The 15,010-nt window shown below is 29.4% G+C and overlaps 1 protein-coding gene across 2 annotated transcripts in view; it reads right to left on the reverse strand.

Annotated features, from left to right (window-relative positions):
* The window catches only part of LOC148301497 (uncharacterized), a 60,151-nt gene that overhangs the window by 15,067 nt on the left and 30,074 nt on the right, over positions 1-15,010 (reverse strand). The gene's annotated exons all lie outside the window — the stretch shown is intronic.

Below are 15,010 nucleotides of genomic sequence, written 5' to 3' on the forward strand. Positions count from 1 at the left end.
AAATTGATTGTGTCGGGTTGTGGTCCCGTCGTTAGTGTCGCGGACTCTTAAGTGAGTTTCTTGGTTCGAACCCACTCTACCACAATTTGAAACCTATTTCTAATTATGAACCGCTTAGGCTCACATAAAAAGTATGAAATTGAAGTATATTTGTAAATTTTAAAACACAAATATTTCTCTTTTCATTTAATAAAACAATTAACAAAAGGTTTGTGTAAAATGTTGTGTAAGAACCCAACAAATCCAATTCATTAAGAATTACAATACTTATGTTTGCAGCTTTGGAGAGTTATTTTTTTTCAATAAGCTCGTAAAATCAGAATAATTATTTATTGACTTTATAAAATTACAAAACTTTGTTTTAACCACTTTTTTATTATAAGTTCACTTAAACCTACTGGTTACGACAAGAACCTTGTCATCATACTCATAATATTAATTATTAATTATTAAATGGGTATTTTAATGTTTTTAATATTTTAGAATTTAATAAACCCTGATGATGACAAAGTTGTTGTCGAAATCGGCAGGTTAAAGTGTACTCATAATAAAAAAGTGGTTAAAACAAAGATTTTTAATTTTATAAAGTTTATAAAATGTGCCACAAAGTATCTGCGAAAAACATTCAAGAAATTATGTATCGACTACTCGTTCACAAATCTGGATTTTCTACACTCAGTAGTTATTTTAAAATTTGGATTTGAAGATTGAAATTAACTTTTAAATGTAAAAATAACCCTCATGTGATAAACTCATATCCACAATCCACATAAATATACACAAATATTGTATTTTAACATTGTAAATAATCAATCAATATTTCACTTTTTTTCCGAGAGCTCCCACCACATTCCCACATTATATTGATATTCAATCAATCATATAAAGGTTTTCGCGTTCAAAGATATTTAAAAAAACATTTCCAATGCTTTCAAAGTTTCTCACTTATTTATTTATTATAACTGCAGACAGTTGGTAGAATTCCATTTTGAATTGTTGGGTAATATATCCAAAACTAAACACGGTTATTGAATTGAATTCTACTTTATTTACACATACATGATAATATGTGACGTGTTTCGTCTTAATAAGACATTATCAAACACTCAATCCAAAAACCGTGTTTAATTTTGGATATATTACCCAACAGTCCCTACCACTGTCAGCGGGGCATGTAAGTCAATAATTGTACCGAAAATTGAATAAGACACATAATACGTACTGTCAAACTGTTCTAATCGATACTTTTCCTTCCATCTAAAAAGATTCTTCTCTTGCCCCTTAAACCTCTCTCGTCTCAAACCTTTTTTCGCCTCTTCAAAATTTTTCTCATCTTCGGTCCCGAGTTGATTCAGATAAAATGTACTCATCGAGTGTTTTATATCCGAAGATATCCATAAAATAATTGGTATTCCAATCAGGCGTTCATTCGATCCTTACATCGTTGCCTAAAAATCCAATTAATTACATTGTCTAACGAGTGCTTTAGCAGACAATGCGAAAACAATACACATCCGTTTATGGAGCACAATTTGATCACTCATTCCATTTTGAACAGGAAAACAATGGCGAATTTAATAAACAAGAAATTAATTACGACATCCGACAGCTAACTCCATTATTAATACACATACTCTAAGTGCTGTTGTAAAATTAATTTAAATTATATAAAACAAATAACTTTATGAAGCTAACAATATAGATATAAGCATTTCGTTTTGATTTTCTTAAAAACTTTTTAAATATATTATATACGTAGGTAGTCAACTTGATATGAAAGACCTATCGTTCCTCTTTGTATGAAAGAAGATGGAAGCCTTATCATATCAGGGCGTACGACCTGGCATTTGGCCGGTTTAAACGATCGCTTCATACACTTGTGTAACGTTCACCATTCTGCCATTTATTGAACATCCATATTGCATCAATTCTTGAAACCTGTATGTATGCAATGGTCTCGGACTTTCCACACGTAGTGGGTACGATTTTAAACTTTTTAAAAGCTCTGTGTGTTCTACGTACACTTTTTCTATCAATATAATTAAACACACATAAGGCACGCACATCAATTACATTTTTAATTAATTTAATCACTAAAATAATATTATTTATCAAAATATAATGCAATCTTAGATATCGAAAGCATCTCGTTATGAAAACATCGAATTACGAAAAAAAAATCTTGAAGAAATGATTCGATTAGCGAACATAAATTAGGGTTACGAACAGTAAGTCGATTATTTTCGGACTAATATCTAGGGAATATTAACACAGAAGAACTAAAATAGATCATAATTAACATCAAAAGACGATTAGCGACAGGAGAAACCCTTCAGAAATAGAAAACGGAAGCAAGCTTCTACATAGTTCCATTCCAACGAAATGTGATCATACTTTGTGAAAAAAAATCACAAAAAATGTAATTTTTTTTTCCACTTTATAAATAGGTTTAGTGATAAAACTATTATTATAAAATCCTGGAATAAAATGGATCTCATTGGACGGGCTATAGAAACTTCATTCTTCAAAACCTTATCTGCACCCAATGGTGCATAGGGCACTGCATTATATAAACGCAGTGTTATTTTGATCGTTAACACATGAAGGAAAGGTGATCAGCCCTCCGCTTCAGGTTCCAGTCCAGGGTAATATTGAATAAATATTAGAATGAAAAAATCACTTAAGTTTATTTATTTGACCCCCCTGGGAATCGAACCCGGGACCTCCAGAACGCTAGCCGAGCGTGCTGACCATTACACTACGGAGGCGACCAGAAACTTGATTAGTGTTACGTATCTGATGTTCCCCCCAAACAATAACACTGTTTTTATTTGGTAATTTTTCGGCGAAAATTTTCAATTGTAATTTTCTAAGCTTCCGGAACAGATTAATCCATTGTACATTTTTTGTAGAAACAGTTTCAAGTAACAAATTAAATTCGTAGCCCGAGGTTTTACTATACTCTCATATTAAGAAACGTGCGAAATGCTTTGAAAGACTATATTTACAGCTACTTTAAAAAAATCAATACTATCATTTGAACATTTACTTCACTAATGTTCAAATATTATACACTGTTCTTATTTTATTTTATTTACCAAGCAATAAAATTAAAGCTAGTTTATTCCACTCGGTTGATCATATAACTTATTAATTTACTCGTATTTGAATGCCTTGGCATATGTTGCCCTGAATTGAATAAAAAAATCAAAGCACTAAAGATTTTTCTTTAATTTATTTATTTCACTTCATAACCAATCATTTGTATGGCCACATATCACTTTATCGGTATTATTTTTAATATTAATAATTATAAATAATAATCAAAGAATTAGTCACAACAGATAACAATTTTTCTCGACCAAACAACGAGTAGTTTAATTAATATCAGATAGATCTTTATTAATTTATCTAGTACAATTTCGATTTCAACCGATGCAATTTCCGAGCACAATATAACTTGGAGCTCCTGTCGTAAGCTACACTAGTCACAAACTTACGATATTACACTAAAAAGAACTACTGATAATCTGATAATGCACCAATACATACAATAATATCAACCAGTCAATCTTTTGTTTATTAGTGTTAGTTAACGTATTGAATTTATCTCCTGATTAGATAACTCTGACATAAACGGTAAAAGGATAATGATTGATAAGGGGAAACGATTGCAAAACAGGCTCTAAGTTTTTTTTTTACATTGATTAATTCGGCAGTCACATCCATTTTTAATTGAAGTTTTATTTGGTAAATACCACTTTTTCTTTAAATCTATTGTGGCACGTATTTTGATGCAGTCCGAATCATTTTCAAATAATGCAAGTGAAGCAAAGTCTAAATTTTATACATTTATTTCGGTGAGTTACTAAGATTACTTATTTTTTTTTTTTTGACATCTCATCAAAGATGAAGAAGAATATGGAAGTCTGGGCATTTACGGAGCTTACGACCGTCATAGGCTGGTTTAAGTGATCACTTTACACACGTGTAACATTCACCAATTCAACTTACATTACTTACATTTTTGTTAAAAAAAATAAAAATAGGATTTAAGGGTTGTGTCCTTGGGATTTTAAAGGTCTAATTTATTTATTTATTCATAATTTTTTTCTTATTTTAACATAGAAAAATCAGGATAATTTTCTTGGATCTCAATAAAATTAAATTCTCAATCAAATTCGTTTAGAAAAAATCGATAGAAAAATCACTTTTCTGAAATACCGAAAACCCACATATTATTCTTGCTGATTAGCCTAAGATTAAAAATAAAATCAATTTTTTATGTAAACAACATAAGTTTCAAGAATTTTTTTTTTTTAAAATCAAAATCGGAAAATACAAACGGTCAGTAAAATTGATTTGTATGTTTACCTGTAATGTTGATGAGAATACCTGTAGTTCTCGAAACTAGTCGTGTTTGCAGTAATAAACTCAAAAGTGGTCTTATACAAGTGTTACATTTTTATAATTCAATCTATGATGATTTAAATATTTTAAAAAATTGCCTTATCAATAAATAATTATCAGCATTCGTTTTTTTCAATATGTACCATAATTTCTCAAACTAAACCTAGAAAATTGTGGAAAAAGAAAAAAAAAGATAACTGAAAAAGATATCACTTATGTAGCTATTTTCAAAGGCCAGTCACTACACCGTTTACCCTACGAATGGAAATTTATTTTTTAATACATATTTAATTAGTAATAAAACACCTGAGGTATTTTTGGATACAATTATAATAATAATATATTCTTAATTCCAGTATTATTAAGCAGAAAGTGCAATACTTAGTCCGCAATAAATAAAATCTTCACCTCTTCCACATTCATGCCTCTCCTCATGCATACCCGCCGATTATTCCGACTCCTGACCTGACCACGCCCAAGTACTTGAAATACTTGAAATGCCAAGTTTTCCTCGGTCTTCCTCTGATATTCTACATATTACCAACCACATTCAAGAGGGAATTTAATTATTTCAATAATTGATACGGCAGTCACTTTGTGGTAAAATCTATCCATTTTTAATTAAAGTTTTACTTAGTAAATAATACTATTTCTTAAAATCTACTGTGACACGTGTTTCGATGCATTCCGCATCATTTTCAAACACCGTGTCACAGTAGATTTTAAGAAATAGTGGTATTTACTAAGTAAAACATTCATTAAAAAAAGGGAATTTAATATTTAATATTTGAAACAATTTTTTTTTATATGCTACAATTTTTTAATTGAAATTCATTGCCAATATATACAATCTCTGATATATACATACATATATACTAAAAAAATAAATAAGATTAAAACTCCTTTCAAAATTTACATGAAGAAAATTTCCTTGAAATATTATTACAACACAAATGACAAAGAGTAATATGAATGCTCAAAGTTTTCATGGCCATGTCGTTTTGTTGTTGAATTTAGTTGAAAACTTGAAATGTGAAAAGGGCGTACAGTAAGGAATAAATTATTTAAACGAAGTGCTTATTTAAGGTAATGTAGGGTTTATCAAAGGTTTCCCACATAAAAGTTACACAAAGTAAGAAGTTGTAAAGAATATATATATATATATACATATATATATATATATATATATATATATATATATATATATATATATATATATATATATATATATATATATATATATATATATATATATATATATTTATATATATATATATATATATATATATATATATATATATATATATATATATATATATATATATATATATATATATATATATATATATATATATATATATATATATATATATATATATATATATATATATATATATATATATATATATATATATATATATATATACATATATATATATACATATATATATATATATATATATATATATACATATATATATATATATATACATATATATATATATATATATATATATATATATATATATATATATATATATATATATATATATATATATATATATATAACATATATATATATATATATATATACATATATATATATATATATATATATATATATATATATATATATATATATATCTTATCTTATCTTATCTTATCTGCACCCAATGGTGCATAGGGCACTGCATCATATAAATGCAGTGTTATCTTGATCGTTAACACATGAAGGAAAGGTGATCAGCCCTCCGCTTCAGGTACCAGTCCAGTTATAGTTCTGCATATCCATGTTTTATATCTTTTTCGCATTTCTACCAGTGTACGAGTATCTAATTTATTGCCCTTCATTTAGTTTTGTTTTTTACTGCTGGAGTGTACATATAAATATGTATATAAGGGAAAATAACAATATAAATATTCCGTTTTCATACAGATTGAAAGGTTTTATCAGTCGTAAAACCGTTCTTTCCGTATGGTGGATTTCGATATTATCTCTAGGGTTGACTTTCATCACAGCGATAATAGCGAGCGACGAACGCTCCCATTTCTGAATTATTTGTGTTTTTTATTTCTTAATCATAACTTGTTAATTCTTCCATAAGGCAAACGCAGTTTTTAAAAATACCAAAACAGATTTATATTATCCACTGACACTTCGTGATGGAATTGCATTTTTAATTTATTATTAGATTAAAACCAATATTTTTAGCTTTTCCACTTTTTTATTTGACCAGCGACCGGGTTTCGTCGTTACCGACATCATCAGACTGGACCAGTCTGATGATGTCGGTAACGACGAAACCCGGTCGATGGTCAAATAAAAAAGTGGAAAAGCTAAAAATATTGGTTTTAATCTAATAATAAATTAATACCAAAACATATTGAACGCTGCGACCGTACTGCTTTTGGACCGATTCAGCCATTTAACTTATTCGTTTGACTGTCATACTAGTGTTGTGACGCAATTTGGGTTCGTCGATTATGATCAGTTGTCAATAATGGGTAGATTGATGGATGATGAATGATACACGTGATTAAAGTTATCACCTAAACCAGCCTATGATAGGTTGTTAGCCCTGTAAATACCCAGACTTTTTGGTAAAATCTATGCATTTTTAATTTTAATTTCGCATATTCAATACCACTTTTTCATATTTGAAACAGTAGTAATTACTTATTAAAACTTAAATTTAATTCCATAATATTCTTTATCTTAGCTGGTATTTCAAAAAATGTAAAACAACTAGTGGATATACCCACATTTATATGTATTTGGACACACTCAGAATGTTGTGCATCAACAATATTATTTTTTAAATAACAGTTCAAATACTTAAATGGTGTGACAGATTTGTGTGGCGTTCAATTATCTCTGCCTACCTATGCAGGCTAGCAGTGTGATGGTTAGTTAGTAAGTTTATTTTAAAATTAGACAAACTTGGGTTATTTTAACCAAATCCCGACCGCAGCCAAATGAAAATTATTCATTGATAATCACGTGCGTTTGACGCACAAATATGACGCTGCTATGAAAATGCGCCTTAAGGCAGAACGAGGTTTGAAGTAGACGAATATAATATTATATGATAACATGAAAACAACGTTAATTTGATATATTCGTAAAACAACAAAGCTTTTCAGAAAATATATTTGATATTGAAATCTTCAATAAAGTCAGTATTCAATATTTAAATATGTAGCATTGTAAATAGGGAAGTGAAATGAAGTGTTAAGGAAATATTTAAGTATAATTTATATTTGAAGCTCTTATATTGTGATTTTTCATTTTTAAATAAAAATGTAACTTTGTTTTAAAATCAATATATTTTTTTTTATAACTTAATTATAATGTCTACCGGTTTCGAAACAAACCGCTTCTTTATCAAGACTGTAATCAGTTTTGATAAAGAAGAGGTTAGCTTCGAACCGGTTGAGATTATAATTAAGTTATAATAAATTATTTAAAGTGATTTCAAAACAAAGTTACATTTGAATTATAATTATGAAATATTTAAGATTATCTTCGTATTTATAGATAGATTCACTCATCAATTATCATACGGATACTTTACAGTTTTCCATACAGCATCCAACATCAGGAAACTAATCACTCATTTGACTCATATACACTTTAATTATTACTCAGATAGTCACATACAAGGGGCAAGTTATGAACAATTAAGAAAATTTAGAAATACATAAAAACTAACATTAATTATTAACATAATTTTCCAAAATTCGTCACCATTATTATCCATGTTTCCACGACAAAAAGTCCGGCCCTTAACCCCCCCCCCCTCTATTTATTTCCCTACAACCTCTATATAAACCTGTTTTATTTACTCGCTCTTTTTAGTAATCACCTGTCGATGGGGAACAACTGTGGAGGTCCACACCAAAAAGTTGCATTTCCAATATTCCACAAAAAAATCCTCTTAATGCAAATCTGTTCTGTTTACTGTATTCTATCGAAATCTGAATTAAATTTGCGACAAAGCGTGATCAATCCTGTGTTAAACCAATATGAAATCAATAAATCGCACCAAAATAATTTTACAAGCTAGAATTCCTGATTACTTAAAATCATTTATAAAGGAAATGTAACGTTTTGGTGACGACCTGCACAACTATAGTTTTCAATACTACTACTACTACTACTACCATCACGCCGTTTCCCCGCAGGGGTAGGCAGAGAGGATGGAACGCCATACTCTTCTGTCCTGACATACACTCCTCGCCTCCTTCACATCCATACATCTAGTCATACATGCCCTCCGAGAACTTTAAAAACTTAACTTTAGAACTTTTTATACGAGTTTTCAAAACTAATTGTGTGTAATGAAATAAAACTTAATAATTGTTTTTTTACAAGTTCTGATTTTTTTTTAAATAATCAGACAATTATTTATATAAATAAATGAGGACTTCCTATTAAATTGGACGAATGTAGAAGCACATGAAGTCTAATTGATCCCAAACCAAAGGTTGACCTACTTACCTATTGTATATTGATAATACGGGTCAGCGGATCCCTGCTTTGTGAAAACAAGGCCATTTGAATTTTCGCGTTAAGGAACCATTGAAAAATTCAATAGAAGAGTTCAGAACGTTTCGTTTGCAACAAAGTTCAAATAACTTACTTGTTTTATTAAAGTTCTCAACTCGAGATGAAACATTACAAAAAAGATCTGAGCTTCGCAGGGCTTACGATCTGGCATTTGGCTGGCTTAAGTGATCAATTTATTATAATGTTCTGTCCATTGTGTTAATTTTTTAAAGACTTTTTTATGCAACGTTGATGGTTTCCTTCCACATGCTAGTTCCAATTTGATAGATTTGGATGTATGGATGATTGCGGCGACACCAGTTGAGAAATATATTAAGTGTGTATTTTAGCTTAGTATAATTTAACATAAAAAAACTTTAAAAAAACTAACTAACCATCACGCCGCTTCCCCGCAGGGGTAGGCAGAGAGAATAGAGCGCCACACCACTCTGTCCTTGCAAACATTCTTCGCCTCTTCCACGTTCATGCTTCTCCTCATACATACCCGCTGATTGTTACGACTCCTAACCTGACTTTCAAGTATTTGGCATACCTGATCGTGCCATGTTTTTCTCGGTCTTCCGCTGCTTCTTTTCCCAACATAGTTGAGATTTATTCCAGATTAATTTATTATTATTATTAAGTTGAGATTTATTCCAGATAGGTTCACTTTTTTCTGCTTCTTTCTTAAAAAACTATAGATGTTTCATATCAAGTAAGGACACCCATAATATTGATATATGTATCATCTGTAGGGTGAACAATCCAGTGTCTGACAGAATCAATTGATATTGGTCCTCGGGTCGACCAAAATCGCATGTGAAAAACATCTTGTGTAGTTGTAAGTGTGTAGATCGCTATGGTGGTGACGGGTAGTATTGTTTTCATCCTGACGAAGAGACGGATACGTGCCGAAACTGGTAGACATAAAAATCTCGGTGAGTGGTTATAAACTAATATTACTAAAAAAATGGAAAATAATACAAAAGTAATCATTGAGTTAAGTGAAAATTGTTTAAGGGAGGATTTCAAATCCCCACCCTTTCGTTCCGGGTGGATTAACTAATCCCTTAGCGGTGAAGGCTCTCTATATTGCAAAAGCTTCATCAGCCACTCGCAGTTTATAAGATTACGAGGTGCAGGTGTCACGTGACACTCGCTAAGCTAACGTAAGCTAAGTGATATTGACAATGACAACTATCAACATTGTCAAGGTGACTGATCCATTGCGTTATTATAATCAATACTGATGGTAATTTGAAACGTAGACCATTGGGCGGGCAGAACGAGGCGGCTGGAGGCGGCTGGAGGCATTTGAGATGTGATGCTATATTGGGGCGTATATTGGGGATTTATTGTTTATTTTTGAATTATTATTCAATATACCGTAATTGATATTTAACTACATTACTTATCTTAGCTCCACATTACCCACTGAAATACGCACCATTACATGTTCCCCCTAGACTTAATAATATTTTATAAAAGAAATTATTTCATTAATTGATTCGGCAGTCACTTTGTGGTAAAATCTATCCATTTTTAATTAATGTTTTACTTAGTAATTAATGTTTACTGAACGTCCAAGGACCCAACTCTAAAATTTAGAATTAGCTTCACACACGGTGTTCTAAAATGATGCGGAATGCATCGAAACACGTGTCACAGTAGATTTTAAGAAATAGTGGTCTTTACTAAGTAAAACATTAATTAAAAAAGAGATTATTGTTAGTATATAAGGACATTTTGAACATATTTTTATTCAGTTTCTTATAATGTCTTAATAAGACGAAATGTGTAACATATTATCATAAAAAAATTAAATAAAGTTGAATTCAATCCATAACCTTGTTTAATTTTGGATATATGGTATTACCAAAAAAAAAATAGAATTCTACCAACTCTCTGCAGTTACAATAAATATGATTTTTGTCTTTTTTTTATATTTGTTAGTTGCCTTTTTTGTTTTGAAAATTTTCTTAGCCTATTATGTACAAGGATTTATAGCATATTTAGTTTATATCTCTTATAAATGATACTGGATGTGTATAGTTCACAATTAATGAATAAAGTTGATAACAATCTCCTTATCATTCATCGTTCAGTTTGTGTGATACCACTTTTATAATACACAAAGTGAACGATGAATGATAAGGGGAATGTTATATCACAATACCACAAAATTAACAACGCTTTTTAGATACAAAATAAAATAAATTTGATTCCTTAGAGAAAAAAAATACAACAATACAATACACACTATGGATTCAGTATCTCACATCAATCAAGATCCGTCACATAGCTCATTTATTTATCTGATTCGTCTTGTCATATTTTCCAAATAAGACACCACCAAATCGGCTGTCCAAATTTAAAACACAGTAAGGGACATTTTTTTTGTAGTAGGTTTTTTTTGGATTTTTGGACTAAATAGAGTCTACTTAGTTCATAAATGCAAAAAAAACTACTACAAAAAAATTGTCCCTTACTGTGTTTTAAATTTGGACAGCCGAAATCCGATAGATCCTTTTGTCCCACTGCCTCGTAAATTTTTGTCAACTGAATACGTCTTTTGTACATTCTGTTTCCAATTTAAATCTCTCCATTTCAAAATTGTACATACCCCTACCAAGTGGCATTCAATGGATTTTTTAGATGGGAATTGCATTTATTATTTACCTTGCTTATTGTGTACAAGGTTTATAGATCATTTAGTGGATTTTTGTTTCTTCTAGCTAATTAAATATGTTTTTATTTGAATCTATGTTGGGATCAGGAGGGATAATCTAGTGTGGGCCAATCAGGAACATCTCAGGGATTCATTGGTTAGAACATGTAGGGAACAACGAGTTATCAAACAGGACTGGGAAGCATAGATGTTTACTATCGAGCAACACAACAGCGAGCCAAATGTATTGGCCATAATATAAGAAACCCCGACTCGCTTCTTACGATTACGATTGGCTATAAAACGAATTAAACCATAAGTAGGGCTATGATAAGCGGTGTTTCATAAGGCGTAGCTAGATTTTAGAGTCACTTGGATGTTATGTAATTTAAAATGACAGATTTTAGTATTTACCAAGTAAACTTAAATTAAAAATGGATAGATATGGCTTTTAAACTTTAAGAGTTGAAGCATAAGAAGGACTATGATAAACGGTATTACATAAGGCGTAGCTAGATTTTAGAGTCACTTGGACGTTATGTAATTTAAAATGACAGATTTTGGTATTTACCAAGTAAACTTAAATTTAAAAAGATAGATATGGCTTTTAAACTTTAAGAGTTGAAGCATAAGAAGGGCTATGATAAGCGGTGTTTCATAAGGCGTAGCTAGATTTTAGAGTCACTTGGACGTTATGTAATTTAAAATGACAGATTTTGGTATTTACCAAGTAAACTTAAATTAAAAATGGATAGTTATGGCTTTAAAACTTTAAGAGTTGAAGCATAAGCGGTATTTCATAAGCCGTAGCTAGATTTTAGAATCACTTGGACGTTACGTAATTTAAAATGATAGATTTTAGTACTAACCAAGTAAAATTTAAGTTTGAAATGAATAGATTTTACGACAAAAAGCCTACCGAGTCAATTAATGAAATTTAAAAAAATTCCGATATAAAATCAGCATTACGCATTCCAAATGAAAAAAAAATTGTTGAATTCGTACCTTCTATTAATTGTTTAAAATATGTAGGTGTGGGTAGAAGACACACCCATATAAATAATACAATATGGACTCATATGTTAGAATCAGTAGTCAATATTTCCCATAAAATTGAAGCACGCCATGCACCATGAAATTACCCATCATTTCATATTATAACATACTTCAGTCAAAACGTAAGTTTGAATCGAATCGATTATCAAGAATATATACATATATACAAATTTATACTGTATAACTGATTGACTGTTATGCTTCTCTACCTACATACATAAAACATCAACCGCTTCAGTGGAAATTCATCTTACATTTTGACATCTTAACATAGATGAAGAAGAATATGGAAGTCTAGGTATTTACAGGGCTTACGACCACCCTTAAAGTAATTTATTATGTGATAACTTTATAAACGTGTAACATTTACCATCCTACCCATACTAGATACTCATTTTTTTTTAAACTCATTTAAAATATATGACACGATTCATACGTCGCTTCGTGTGCAAGCATTGTGGCAGTATGTATGGTTGATTTAACTATTTTTTCTTTTTGATGAGACTCATTTTAAATGTATCCTTACCGAATTATTTTACATAAAAATTTACATTTTACTGAAAGATATTCGTTTGAAAATGCCACAACAAGGCGAAACAAATGCCACAAATATAATTTTATGTTTTTAATTTATATTTTTCTGAATATTGAATACCACTATTTCTTAAAATCTACTTTAACACGTGTTTGGATGCATTCCGCATCATTTTCATACGGTGTTTGAAAATGATGCGGAATGCAGCGAAACACGTATCACAGTAGATTTTAAGAAATAGTGGTATTTACTTAGTAAAAAATTGATTAAAAATGGATAGATTTTACCACAAAGTGACTGCCGAATCAATTATTGAAATAATTTTATGTATTTTTAAACATAAAATACAATTTGGTAGACTCAAAAAAACAGTGTTTGATTTTAACATTCAATATATGGATAAATTAAAATGGAGTCCTACAAATAAAACGCCAAATATATAAATAAAATAACTTATTTATAGACCAAACTTTTTGAACTTGTCCCTAGAAATAATCAAATATTCAAAAGCACAACGTATTACTATTCATATTATTAATATTATATTAATAATATTAATATTAATACGTTGTGCGATTCGTATTAATCTTAAAAGCTCTCCTAATAAAATCGATAGACTCGACTTTTCATTGTTTAGACGTCCTTAGGAGATATTGATCGTCTCACGACCAGCGGTTTATTTTTACCTGACTAATTGATTCATCGCACTCCTTCACTCATTCAGACTTGACGCGTTATCACATTAAGATTAAGGCTTTAAGTAAAACCTTGAAACACCTAACACGATTTTTTGCGTTAACTTTTATTATTATAGAATTTAAAAGCTCCTACCTCGAACTAAGTGTATTTTTTCAATTTAAGTCGAATTACACAGAAAAAGATAATTAAAATTAAGTCAAAACTGCCTTCTTAATTCTTATACTCGTAAATTTGAGTTCATAGCGTTATAAAAATCACAACGTCAATAAATTCTAGCCGTTTTTATGCATACTTAAAAAGTACCTTAAAAATACATTTTCTATGTTAAACCTTATTAAAAACGTTATATCAGGCATTTCATTCAAGTTGTGGAGAAAAATATAATGCGATTTGTGTGAATATCACACATATTGTATTCTATCAAATACTGTGAACTTGTGGTTTTAAAACATGGTTAAAAAATGCAATAAAATGAGAAAAATACTGATATTTAAAGAATTTATTAAAATACGAATTATCAAATATGTACTGGGGATTTTTTTTAAATACATTTTATTATGATTTAAAACGATTGTCCAAAACAGCGATAAAAAATATACCGATTTTTAATTAGTTTATTAAAATACCAATTTTGAAATACTGTTTATTTGAAAGTTGATTTATTTTAAAATAATAAAATGTGAATGTGGCTTTAAAACAAAATTTTCATAATTCAATGAATTGAATTAGAAATTCCGATTTAATTAGATTTTTCGGATATGAACATATAATCAAATACTTATGTCCTGCAAATTTTTTGGTTATTTTTTTTTAATTTATATAAATATATTCAAATTATTGTTAAAGTAAATTGAATTAACTCAATGAAATGAGTAAGAAATATGGACTGATATTTCATTAGTTTATTAAGATACACACTATCAAATTCTGTAATTTTTTTTGTTTTAATATGTATAAAGTTGTAAAACTAAATTAAAATAATGCAATAAAATGAGAGAAAGAATACTCATATTTAATTATTTTTTTAAACACATTATCAAATACTGTGAATCAATAAGTTGAATCGTTTTGTTGAATATGATATACATATTCA

The sequence above is a fragment of the Brachycentrus maculatus genome, unplaced genomic scaffold (assembly GCF_059751285.1).
Source record: "Brachycentrus maculatus isolate JH-2025_06_01 unplaced genomic scaffold, ASM5975128v1 h1tg000555l, whole genome shotgun sequence".
NCBI lineage: Eukaryota > Metazoa > Arthropoda > Insecta > Trichoptera > Brachycentridae > Brachycentrus > Brachycentrus maculatus.